At 40.8% G+C, this 10,929-nt stretch overlaps 1 long non-coding RNA gene across 1 annotated transcript; it reads left to right on the forward strand.

Moving 5' to 3' along the window:
• Positions 1-2,663: 2,663 nt before the first annotated feature.
• On the forward strand, positions 2,664-10,709 carry LOC139358584 (uncharacterized). Its single transcript, XR_011613768.1, has 3 exons — positions 2,664-2,865; positions 8,349-8,452; positions 10,625-10,709. It is a non-coding gene; the product is annotated as an uncharacterized lncRNA (long non-coding RNA).
• The last annotated feature ends 220 nt before the right edge of the window (positions 10,710-10,929 follow it).

Raw genomic sequence — 10,929 nt, forward strand, 5'->3', positions numbered from 1 at the left:
TTGGGAACATTAAAACATTTAGTGATGGATATACAGTTGACTCCTGAACAACCCTGGAGTTAGGGGCTGAGACCTCAGTATTTTTAAATTCATGTATAACTTTTGATGACAAACTTTTAACTACAAATAGCATACTGCTGACCAGAGCCTTACTGATGATAACATAAACAGTTGATAGTTGACTAGCACACATTTTCTATATTATATGTATTATATACCATATTTTTTTGAGACAGGGTCTGGCTCTGTTGCCCAGGCTGGAGTGCAAATGGAGTGATCACAGCTCACTGCAGCCTCCACCTCCCAGGCTCAAGCAATCCTCCTGCCTCAGCCTCCCAAGTAGCTGGGACTACAACCCCACCAAGCCTCACTAAATTTTGTATTTTTGGATTTTTTTGTTTGTTTGTTTGTTTTTGTAGAGAAGGGGTCTCCCTATGTTGTCCAGGCTGGTCTTGAACTCCTGGGCTCAAGTGAACCTCCTGCATTGGCCCCTTAAAGTGCTGGGATTAGAGGCATGAGCCACTGAGCCTAGCCTTATATACTGTCTTCTGACAACACAGATGCTAGAGGGAAGAAAAAGTTATTAAGAGAATCATAAGAGGTGTTCCATCAGACAGAGGTACAGAGAAGAGTACCCTGGCAGAGCAGGACAAACATTAAGAGAGGATTGCACAGGATAGCTGCAGCAATGTGGAGGTGATCCTCAATGTGCAGGTTCAGGAGCCCATGAGAGTGAGAGGCTTAGGCAAGGTGGACATCACCCTGCCTACTGGGTGGCACAGATACTGGGCATGAAAGCAGAAGGCTTGGATTGGCTTCTGTCCTGCTGCACCATCTGGTTTCCTGCGGGGCGACTGGGACCATGGCCTTTGGAGGGGTGGTCCCATGTATGCCACAGTATAAAGATTTTGGGAGGACCCAGAATGCTAATGGCTTCTCTACCTATGCATGTCTGGTGCTACTGGTGGCCAATACACTGCTGGTTTGGAAGGCATTCTGTGCTGTCTTTCCCATGGCAGAGCACACTCATGATCTTGACCTCTTTGCTGATGTTGGAACTCCATACTATGTCGGACTGGCAAAGGAACCAAATATAAAACGCCCGCCTTTGCAGACTCCCATTCTCAGCACATCTGGCACTGGGGCAGTTTCATGAGCTACCTACACTATGTCTTGGTCTTCACGAAGGTGACAGGCAGCCACACTTACCTGTTCATCCACTCTGCCTGCGGAAACCCTGGATTTCCTGGCCAAGGCCACACAGAGAGTGCAGGAGTCCTACCAGCAAGCCCGGCCACCTGTGCACACAGGGCACGAGCATCAAAATGGTGCTCGTGAGGACAAGCAGCGACACCTTCAAGACTGACCTTGCAGTTCTCCGTCTGTTGCAGGTGTTGGTGGACCTGGCCGTCCTGGGGCAGGGGTACGCCCTCGCCCACCACCTCCAGAATGTTGCGCCCATTGCAACGCCCCCGGCCAGAGCCACGTCCTCAGAGGCAGCCAGAGAGGACTAGGAAGTGTGGCACCCGCGCAGGCGCTGACTGGGACGCTGTGTTTCCCCGGATGCCGGAGGTCGGGCACTGTGTCCCTCTACAGGCTGACAGGGGTTCTGTGGGAAGAGATGGCGTCTGAGCGTCAAGTTCTGGATTAGGACCCTGTGGAGGTCTCAGGGCGGGCGGTGGGGACCACTGTATTCTCCAAGGCAAGAACGCGGAGAATGGATTTTCTCACTCCGAGGGGTGGAGAGGTCAGGTATTTGTTTGTTTTGTTTTGTTTTGTTTTGAGGCGGAGCTTTGCTCTTGTTGCCCAGGCTGCTGGAGTGCAGTGGCACGATCTAGGCTCACTGCAACCTCTGCCTCCCGAATTCAAGGGATTCTCCCGCTTCGGCCTCCCAAGTAGCTGAGATTACAGGCGTGCACCACCACGCCCGGCTAATTCTGTACATTTAGTAGAGACAGTGTTTCACCATGTTGGTCAGGCTGGTCTCGAACTCCTGACCCCAGGTGATCCACCAGCCTTCGCCTCCCAAAGTGCTGGGATTACTGGCGTGAGCCACCGCCCAGCTTAGGCGTTTTTAAGGTGATAGTAAAAGCGTCTTTTCCCACTTCCTCTGAAACACGCACTCGTACACACACACACACACACACACACACACACACACACACACACCTGGCCTGAACCTGAGCAGGGAAACTTCAGGCCCTGAAGGACAGCGGACGCTCAGGAACCTTCCCTGATCTTGGTGGGTCTTAGCCCCAGCTTCCAGGATCCCACCCAGCCGCATCTCTGGCCTCCTGGTGGGTTGAGGGACTGCGGACCCGGAGTGCGGACGCAGAAGCGAGAAGGAGACATGGCGTCAGGAGTCCCCCATGTCGCTCGATCTCTAGAGCCTTAGGCCTCAGCGCGCCCCTGACTGGATACCCTGGTTGGACTGGCTTGGCCTCTGAGCCCCAACGCGTTGGGCACCCACAGCAGTGCGTGGGTGTTCTCTGCCCCCGGTTCTCGTGGAAAGGAGGCCGCAAGGACGCAGTGGTCCCCGTGCTCTCGATTTTCTGGCCAGATTCGGCCTTCAGAGCGGCCACCTCCGGGGACTTAGCCCTGCCACCCTAGTGCGCACCCTGACGCCTCGCTGCCTTACTGGCTGTTTCCGGGAGAAACTAGGGTGGACACCCCGGGGAAAGCGGGCCAGCCCGGGACCCAACCTGGCTGGGGATGAGCCAGACTGCGCCCAGGAGTGTTCCAGTCAGTCTCCAGTTCTGAGTCCCAGCGACCCCCGGACAGACCCGGAGGCCCCCGGGGAGGAGGAGGAGGCCTGGAATGGGCTGCGCCGACACAGCCCCAGCCACCTCCCTGCGGAGAGGGCGGGTGAGTCTCCCCTTGCGGAAAACCCCTTTATTCTAAGTTTCCTCCACACCGCCGGACACAGCTTTGCAGCCCATCTTCCAGGACAGAGAGAAGACGTCGAATCAGGGGAGGGGATGCCGGCAAGGCGCCCTAAGGATCTGCAGGGCCCGGCTGCTGGGACGCCTTGTCGCACCCTCTGCTGCCCTGGGCTCTGGGCCTGAAGCGCCCTCCAGGGCGGTGGGCGGCAGCGCAGGTGCCCCTGCTGTCCTCTGCCCGCTGCCCACCCGGCCGTCTTGGGTCCCAGAGTTCAGGAGAGTCCACTGCTTCTGGCGGCAATGGGAGCAGCTATTCTGATTTGTCACACCGTATTCTGCCCGCCTCCCCGTTTCCAGTTTAACACGAGATCATACCGTTCTCACCAGTCCTGCGCTGCCTCCAGACTGCCCCCTAGGCCCCAGGGTTCTAGGTGCTTCCCTGCGGCTCCCATAGGGGTCTACTTTCCTTCTGGAGGGTGGATGGGCAGCTTCCGTGTAGAAGTTAACGCTGTCAGCGCCAAAACGCTAGGACTTCAGTGTTATTTGCTGCGGCTGGCGGGAAAATGTTCAAAGTTGTTTCTTCCTCCTAAGTTGTTCTCAGAAAACAAAACAAACAAAAGAACTCTTGAGTGCTTGAGTGAGGATCTTGCTTAGCTCTTTGGCCTGCAAGATGCTTTGAACATTTCAATTTTTATTTCTAATGAAGGGTAATGTTTGTAGAGGTAATTGCCTGCAAATTAAAATGTCACCAATTTGAGTCGTGGTGATGGGGAACGAATGTGCCCCCATGTGGCGAGTTTGAATGAATAAACCCTTTGTGGATCCAGGAAGAAAAAAAATCATCAGGATGTAGGAAACTGTGCCTGAATTTTCTGCTTGAAGCTACAAATCTGTCAGTTTCCAGGGCACATTAAAAGGAAGTCAGTGAGAACTTTGGTAGGGAATAGGGGAGCAAGTACTGTGTCCACGGAATCGACAACATTCAACGGTTGGGAAAATTAACAGAATCTAGCAAAGAGTTCTGACGAGTATCTACCAGGGAAGTAAGTTAAAAATCTGAAAAGGAAATGTCCCCCAAATCAAGGAAAAGGCACTTTTTCAAGAAGGATAAAGTGATCACCTGTTTCAAGTACTGGCAGCAGGTTATCCTGAGGACTTAGAATTGATCTTTTATTTTTTTGCATTATGAATTTTAGGGGTGATTTTGTTAGGAGTTCAAATTCATGAAAACTACTAAGTGCTACCCTTTTAGAGATTACATATTCATGCTTACATTTTTTGAGTCAGATTAGTAATATAAGTACAATTTTTCTTAAGGAATCGTCCCATTGTTTTCTTTGGGATTGAGAAAACCTAACTTCATATTCACACACTTTTTAAAAATACGTGCTTAATTTTTTCTTGAACCCTAGCTGGTAACATGCTTATTGATATAGACAATAAATAAATTTATTATTTAACTGCAAACAAATTAATATTAAAATGTTATTATGTTACATATAAAACATAATTTCATGTAATGTGATTATTCAATTGAATTTTAGTTGATTCATAACAAAAGTCTTATTGGAAAGAACTGAGAAAATAACAAGAAGATAGATGATAGATAGACCCAAAGTGAAAATTACAGATATTAAATCTTTTTTTTTTTTTTTTTTTTTTTTTTTTGAGACGGAGTCTCACGCTGTTGCCCAGGCTGGAGTGCAGTGGCGCGATCTCGGCTCACTGCAAGCTCCGCTTCCTGGGTTCACGCCATTCTCCTGCCTCAGCCTCCTGAGTAGCTAGGACTACAGGCGCCCGCCACCGCGCCCGGCTAATTTTTTGTATTTTCAGTAGAGACAGGGTTTCACTGTGGTCTCGATCTCCTGACCTTGTGATCCGCCCGCCTCGGCCTCCCAAAGTGCTGGGATTACAGGCTTGAGCCACCGCGCCCGGCCAGATATTAAATCTTAATACAGTTAATGGGGCTATTATCTTATCCTTAACCCTCTTGGTACTTCATGGTATAGAAATTTTTTTTATAATGATGGTTTAATGCATTTATAATCATATTTTTATAGAGAACCATTGGAATTAAGTAAAACCAAGATCATTTGATGATAATGTCTCATTTCTGTTAATTTTTTCACATGGAAAACAACAGACAAACTCAAATTTTGAAAATACATTAAATTTGAATTTCGTATACTAACATTCATTTAGCATAGTGCTAAGACTGTTTGCTTTTCGGACTTAATATGTGATGATTACAGGTTTATTTTTCCATTAATTTTCAGCTAGGAATACAGAAGATATATTTTGTCCCACATAATCTGCTAACTCTGTATGAGATTGGTGGGAAATATGCATGCTATTTACTGTGTCATTTCTGAAAGACACAGCTTTCATTATTTTCCTAACCGGTTTTTATTTATCAGCTGCCACTTTGGCCACATATATGTATGTACAACTGACTTCTTTTACATTTAATTGTAGTCATGGGAGTCTATTAGTGACTCTAATAAGAAATTTCTAATCCAGAGTGTTTTTTTTTTCTGTTTTGTTTGCTTCATTAATCATATTCGGGCCGGGCGCGGTGGCTCACGCCTGTAATCCCAGCACTTTGGGAGGCCGAGACGGGCGGATCACGAGGTCAGGAGATCGAGACCATCCTGGCTAACACGGTGAAACCCTGTCTCTACTAAAAAATACAAAAAACTAGCCGGGCGAGGTGGCGGGCGCCTGTAGTCCCAGCTACTCGGGAGGCTGAGGCAGGAGAATGGCGTAAACCTGGGAGGCGGAGCTTGCAGTGAGCTGAGATCCGGCCACTGCACTCCAGCCTGGGCGACAGAGCAAGACTCCGTCTCAAAAAAAAAAAAAAAAAAATCATATTCAGTATATATAAGCTAATTAAATAAACAAAATTTCTATACAGTGGTTCTAAAGCTTACTATTGTGAAGGAAGTCATTTTGGATTATAGCAATACATACTTTTACGCATACATACAGAAACATATACACCAACCTCTACAACAGATATTAGTAATGTTTTTTAAACTGAGATATCCAGTTGTACAAATTCTACCTGTGTTTATTTTTTCTTTATGATTTATATATATATATGGAAGTATATTTCATTACCAGCATGATGATGTCAGTGCAATCTAGGAAAAACTAACATACACACACACACACACACACACTCTCACACATACACACAAGATTGATTTCAAATTTTTTTTTGCCATGGTCTCTTTTATTGGCTAGCAAGTTACTCTCTATATATGTACATACACACACACACACACAAATCTTGAAGGAATCATGTAGGTCTACAAAATTTGCTTTTCTAAATTCGTAATATATGTTCTACCAGTGAAGAAGTTTTCCTCATGATAAAATAAAATGTAAAAGACTAAAAATAATTACATTATATTACACAAATATAATTTTGTATGAGACAATAGTAAATAGTCTCAAAATATGATGTTACAAAATGATATATGTGGTACACAAAAAGTAACATTTTGAAAACCTACATTGATGAAATGGGGAAAAGTGTACTCAGAAATTTGGAAATTTATTTTTTTATGGTAACTCATAACACTAAAACATTTTTTTCAAGTCTTTAAGTTTTTCAAAAATATTTTCAAGAGATAAAAATAAAAGTTAAAGTTATAAGGTACACACACACACGTGCTTAATTTATATATATATATTAACTTATTAATATATATATGTGTGTGTGTATATAGTATGTGTGTGTATATATACTATTGATTACCCCAAGAGAGATGGAGACAGAGAATTGATTAGGAATGGCATAATTCAAATTCCCAGTAGAAATTGCATCATTGCATTGTTCTCTTCTGAGGAGAGGGATTGTGATAATATTAATGAAGAAGAAGAAACTTGGCAAAAGGCCCAAGCTCAATCCAAAGAGAGCTAAAATTATGTCACATTATCTCTAGGAGAAATGGTAGGTGATGAGTAGACATAGCTTTCTATGATGCATGAGGGAATTGTCTTTTGGTGAGGAAATTAACAATTATCACATTATTAAATAAACACTAAATCTGAAGCCATAACTACACAAGTCTATTGAGGAAGAAAATAATTATGCTAATATTTCTGATTTTAAATTTTGTGTATAATAAGCATACAACTGAAGAAAATAAAATGTTGCATTCAAATGAGCTGTTTTTAATATGGAGAAAATTCAAGCTCATCTAAATAGAAATATTGGTGGGATGAAAAAAATAAGTATGTTGGAGGCTGAAAACTGTTCTCCATACAGGAGAACACATCTCCTATATGGAGTGAGAGAGAGAAAAAAAAATTTCAATTACATATCAGATTAAAAGCAAGAATGAGAAATTTTCCAAATTCAATAAATGCATGGGGGTCAGATGCAAGCATACAGAAAACTGCTGGACAAAATTCATCACTAGGGAACCACAGATCAAAAGGACACTGAACTACCACCTCACACCTATTAGGACAGCTACTCTCAAAAAAAAAAAAAAGTGGGCCGGGTACGGTGACTCACACCTGTAATCCCAGCACTTTGGGCGGCTGAGGCAGACAGATCACAAGGTTAAGAGTTCAAGACAAGCCTGGCCAATATGGTGAAACCCTGTCTCTACTAAAAATACAAAAATCTAGCCAGGCATGGTGTCGCACACCTGTAGTCCCAAGTACTCAGGAGGCTGACGCAGGAAAATCGCTTAAACTTGGGAGGTGGAGGTTGCAATGAGCTGAGATTTCAGCACTGCACTCCAGTCTGGGCAACAGAGGGAGATTCTTTCTCAAAAAAAAGAAAAAAAAAAGTGTTGATGAAGATGTGAAGGAATTGGAAACTTTGTGCACTTTTGCCCAAAATATAAACTGGTACAGCTACTATAAAAACTGCTCTTCAAAACATTAAAAAATGAAGAACAAAATGATGCAGCAATTCTACTTCTGGTTACATACGCAACATAATTGAAAATAAGATCTCAAAGTGATATTTACACATCAGTGTTCAGAGCAGCAATATTCACGGTAACAGAAATACAAAATCCACCCAAGATCCTTCGATGTATTAATGAATAAAATGTGATATACACATACAATGGAATATTACTCAGGCTTAAAAGGACATTCTAACACATTTGACAACATAGATGAACCTTGAGGACACTATTCTAAGTGAGGTAAACCAGTTGCAGAAAGACAAATAGTGTGTGAGTCCACATATAGGAGGCATCTGCGTAGTCAAATTTATAGGAACAGAAAGCAGAACAGTAGTTGACAAAAGCTGAGGGAAGAGACAAATGGGGAATTGTCTAATGGATATAGAATTTCAGTTTTATAAGATGAAAGAGTTCTTGAGATTCCTTGCAACAACAATGTGAATATACTTAACACTACTGAACTCTACACTTGAAAATGACTGAGAAGGTACATTTTATGTTAAATGTAATTTACCACTTTTTTTTTTTTTTAAAGAAACAAGTTCCTGGAAAGCTGAACATATTGAATAAAACCAATTCTGTTGATCTTAGCATTTAAAATCCTGGATGGGATATGAAGTATATCTCAGGACATTTTGGGTATGTAATACTCTGCTCCCTGTATACATAGTGTATTCCTGAAAGATTGATATTTTTTTAAAGTAAATTATAGTCATTCATAAGCACAAATTTTCATGTGAAATTTTGTATATACACAATATTGTGTGCGTTCTTTTTATGACTTTTACAAAATATTATTACAACATGTAACATTGTAATTTTACATTCCAAGTCTCAAATTTTGAAAATGTTCATATAATGCATAGGTTTGTCCTTTATATGGGAAAATGTTCCATTAAAGTGCTGAGTTTTATACGAACATTAGCGGTTGCCATACCTTTATCTTTTAAAAATCTAACAGATAGGAAATCCAACTACATTTATGTTATTCTCTATTATATACCATTGAGATAATCTACTTAGATGTTAGAAAAAAAATGATACTGAAAAGGATTTTTAGTACAGACAATTTTTTGAGTTGGAACATGAAATGCTTCCATTGCTGCTGGTCCATTATTTTTCACTTTATGAAACTATATATGCTCTCAGAACGCTTATAAAAATAACAGAAAATAAAGTATTGGAATATTTATAAATTTAATAAATAATTCTGATTATGAAAGAACCATAAAAATAAAGAGTCCTCCTGGTAAAGCGAATTATTCACATTTGTAATTTGATGCATGTGGTGTGTGACTGTTTTAGAAAATCTACGTAAATATAATTCAAGCTTTGGAAGTTTATTTCTACTTTACACCTAACCATATCAAAGTGGTAAGAAAATCAGTAAAATAAGAAACTGATTCCTCTAATCTGAAGTATTTTTATTTTTTATTTTTTGCCAAATATCCCAAAGTAAGATAATTAGAACTAAACTGAAAATGTTGCAGGTCATGTTTTCACAAAATGTGACATTTCATGTCATTGTTATGCAAACAGTGGCATCAAATTCAGTCTGCACCAATCATATTTTTATTTTAATATTTTAAGCAACATGGTTCTAATCCATTTAAATGAGTGCATTTAATTTAGTAAGTCATAAAATATTTCTTAGTCATAAAAACACACCAAATTTTTTTGGCTAAGTCTTACTAAAACTTATAATATCTAACCTCTTTAAAATATATATACCTTTGGTTTCTGTTTTAAAAATTTTCTCTTAGCTTCAAGTAACTTTATAGTAACTTTATAGTACTTTTTTCTTCCTAGCTAATTCTACTGTTCTTGGAAATAATAGAAGAAAAAGAATTTACCTTTTGAGTACAAGAGCGGTGAAGCAGGACTGGTAGTTTGGATAGGGAACATTGTACAAAATCTAGTTTAAAAAATCTAAAGAGTCTGAAGCATTGTCTGCTGGTTATCACATCTGGTACCTATGCAAATTTCCTTGAGCAGATGTTAGAAAATTCTTGAAATTCTATTCAATAGGATCATTCAGAAGTTCAGTCTGGTCTTCGTAAATAAAACCCAGCATAAATGATGCATAGAGCTCCTAGCTGTGCTCCTTATGTGCTGCAGTCAGATCCAACACCCCCTGGGACAAGACATCTGGAACTATATGCCATTGTATTTGACTAATCTTTCTCCTGAATACCAGCTTAAAATTGCCCATTATTCCAAGAAATTCAGAGAAGCACAAATAGACACAAAGAGCTAAAATAAGACATATTTTGTATAGTATTATATATATATACATAAAATGAAATAATGGCACATCTTTGTATATTTGAGTATGACACTAAGTCTCTGTTTTTATTTCCTGCTGGAAATGTATTCATAAAAATACTTATTGCAGAAATCTAGTATATGATATATACTAGCAAATGTTTGGACTATGTTGAAAAATCAATAAACCTCATAATTCATTCACTAAATAACCAGAATTTTTACAGGTCTGATTTTTTTAAATTATTTTTATTTGAGTTTTGCAAAGCTTTATCTATCAATCAGAAACATTAACCAAATATGTCTTAACATAGAGATATTTTGGTAGACATTACTTGTGAGCACTGATGTTTCTTTTTTCAACCCGGGGATATAAATGTCTATACTTTTCAGCACTCTTTTAGTTAGCAGGACCATAACTAGCAATACTGATATTCTATCGACAAAAGAGTTTTGTATCATGTCTAGCCTTAAATATTGGCTTACTTAGTAGGAGATAAGCAGCAAGGAAAATGAGCATTGAGGCTGTAAAAATGTTTGTTTTAGTGCAATACCGTGACACAATGAAGTGGCCGTGTTGTCTGAGGTGAATATCTGAAGTTTGTCCAAGGAAATCGTGAACACAGACATGCAAGGAATGAGCCAAAGTATAATAAGTGAGTGACCAGAAGTTTAATAGGCGAAAGAAAGAGGAAAGCTCTCTTGTGCAGAAGAAGAGAACTGGTTCTTTGGTTTGTGGCAAGATGCCAATGGTTTTATAGATGAGCTTGAGGAGTTGGTATCTGATTTACATAAGACAAAAGATTGGTTGGACCAAGTGTGTCATTTACAAAGAAGCTGGCCATCCTACC

This window comes from Macaca nemestrina, chromosome 15, assembly GCF_043159975.1.
Source record: "Macaca nemestrina isolate mMacNem1 chromosome 15, mMacNem.hap1, whole genome shotgun sequence".
Classification (NCBI taxonomy): domain Eukaryota; kingdom Metazoa; phylum Chordata; class Mammalia; order Primates; family Cercopithecidae; genus Macaca; species Macaca nemestrina.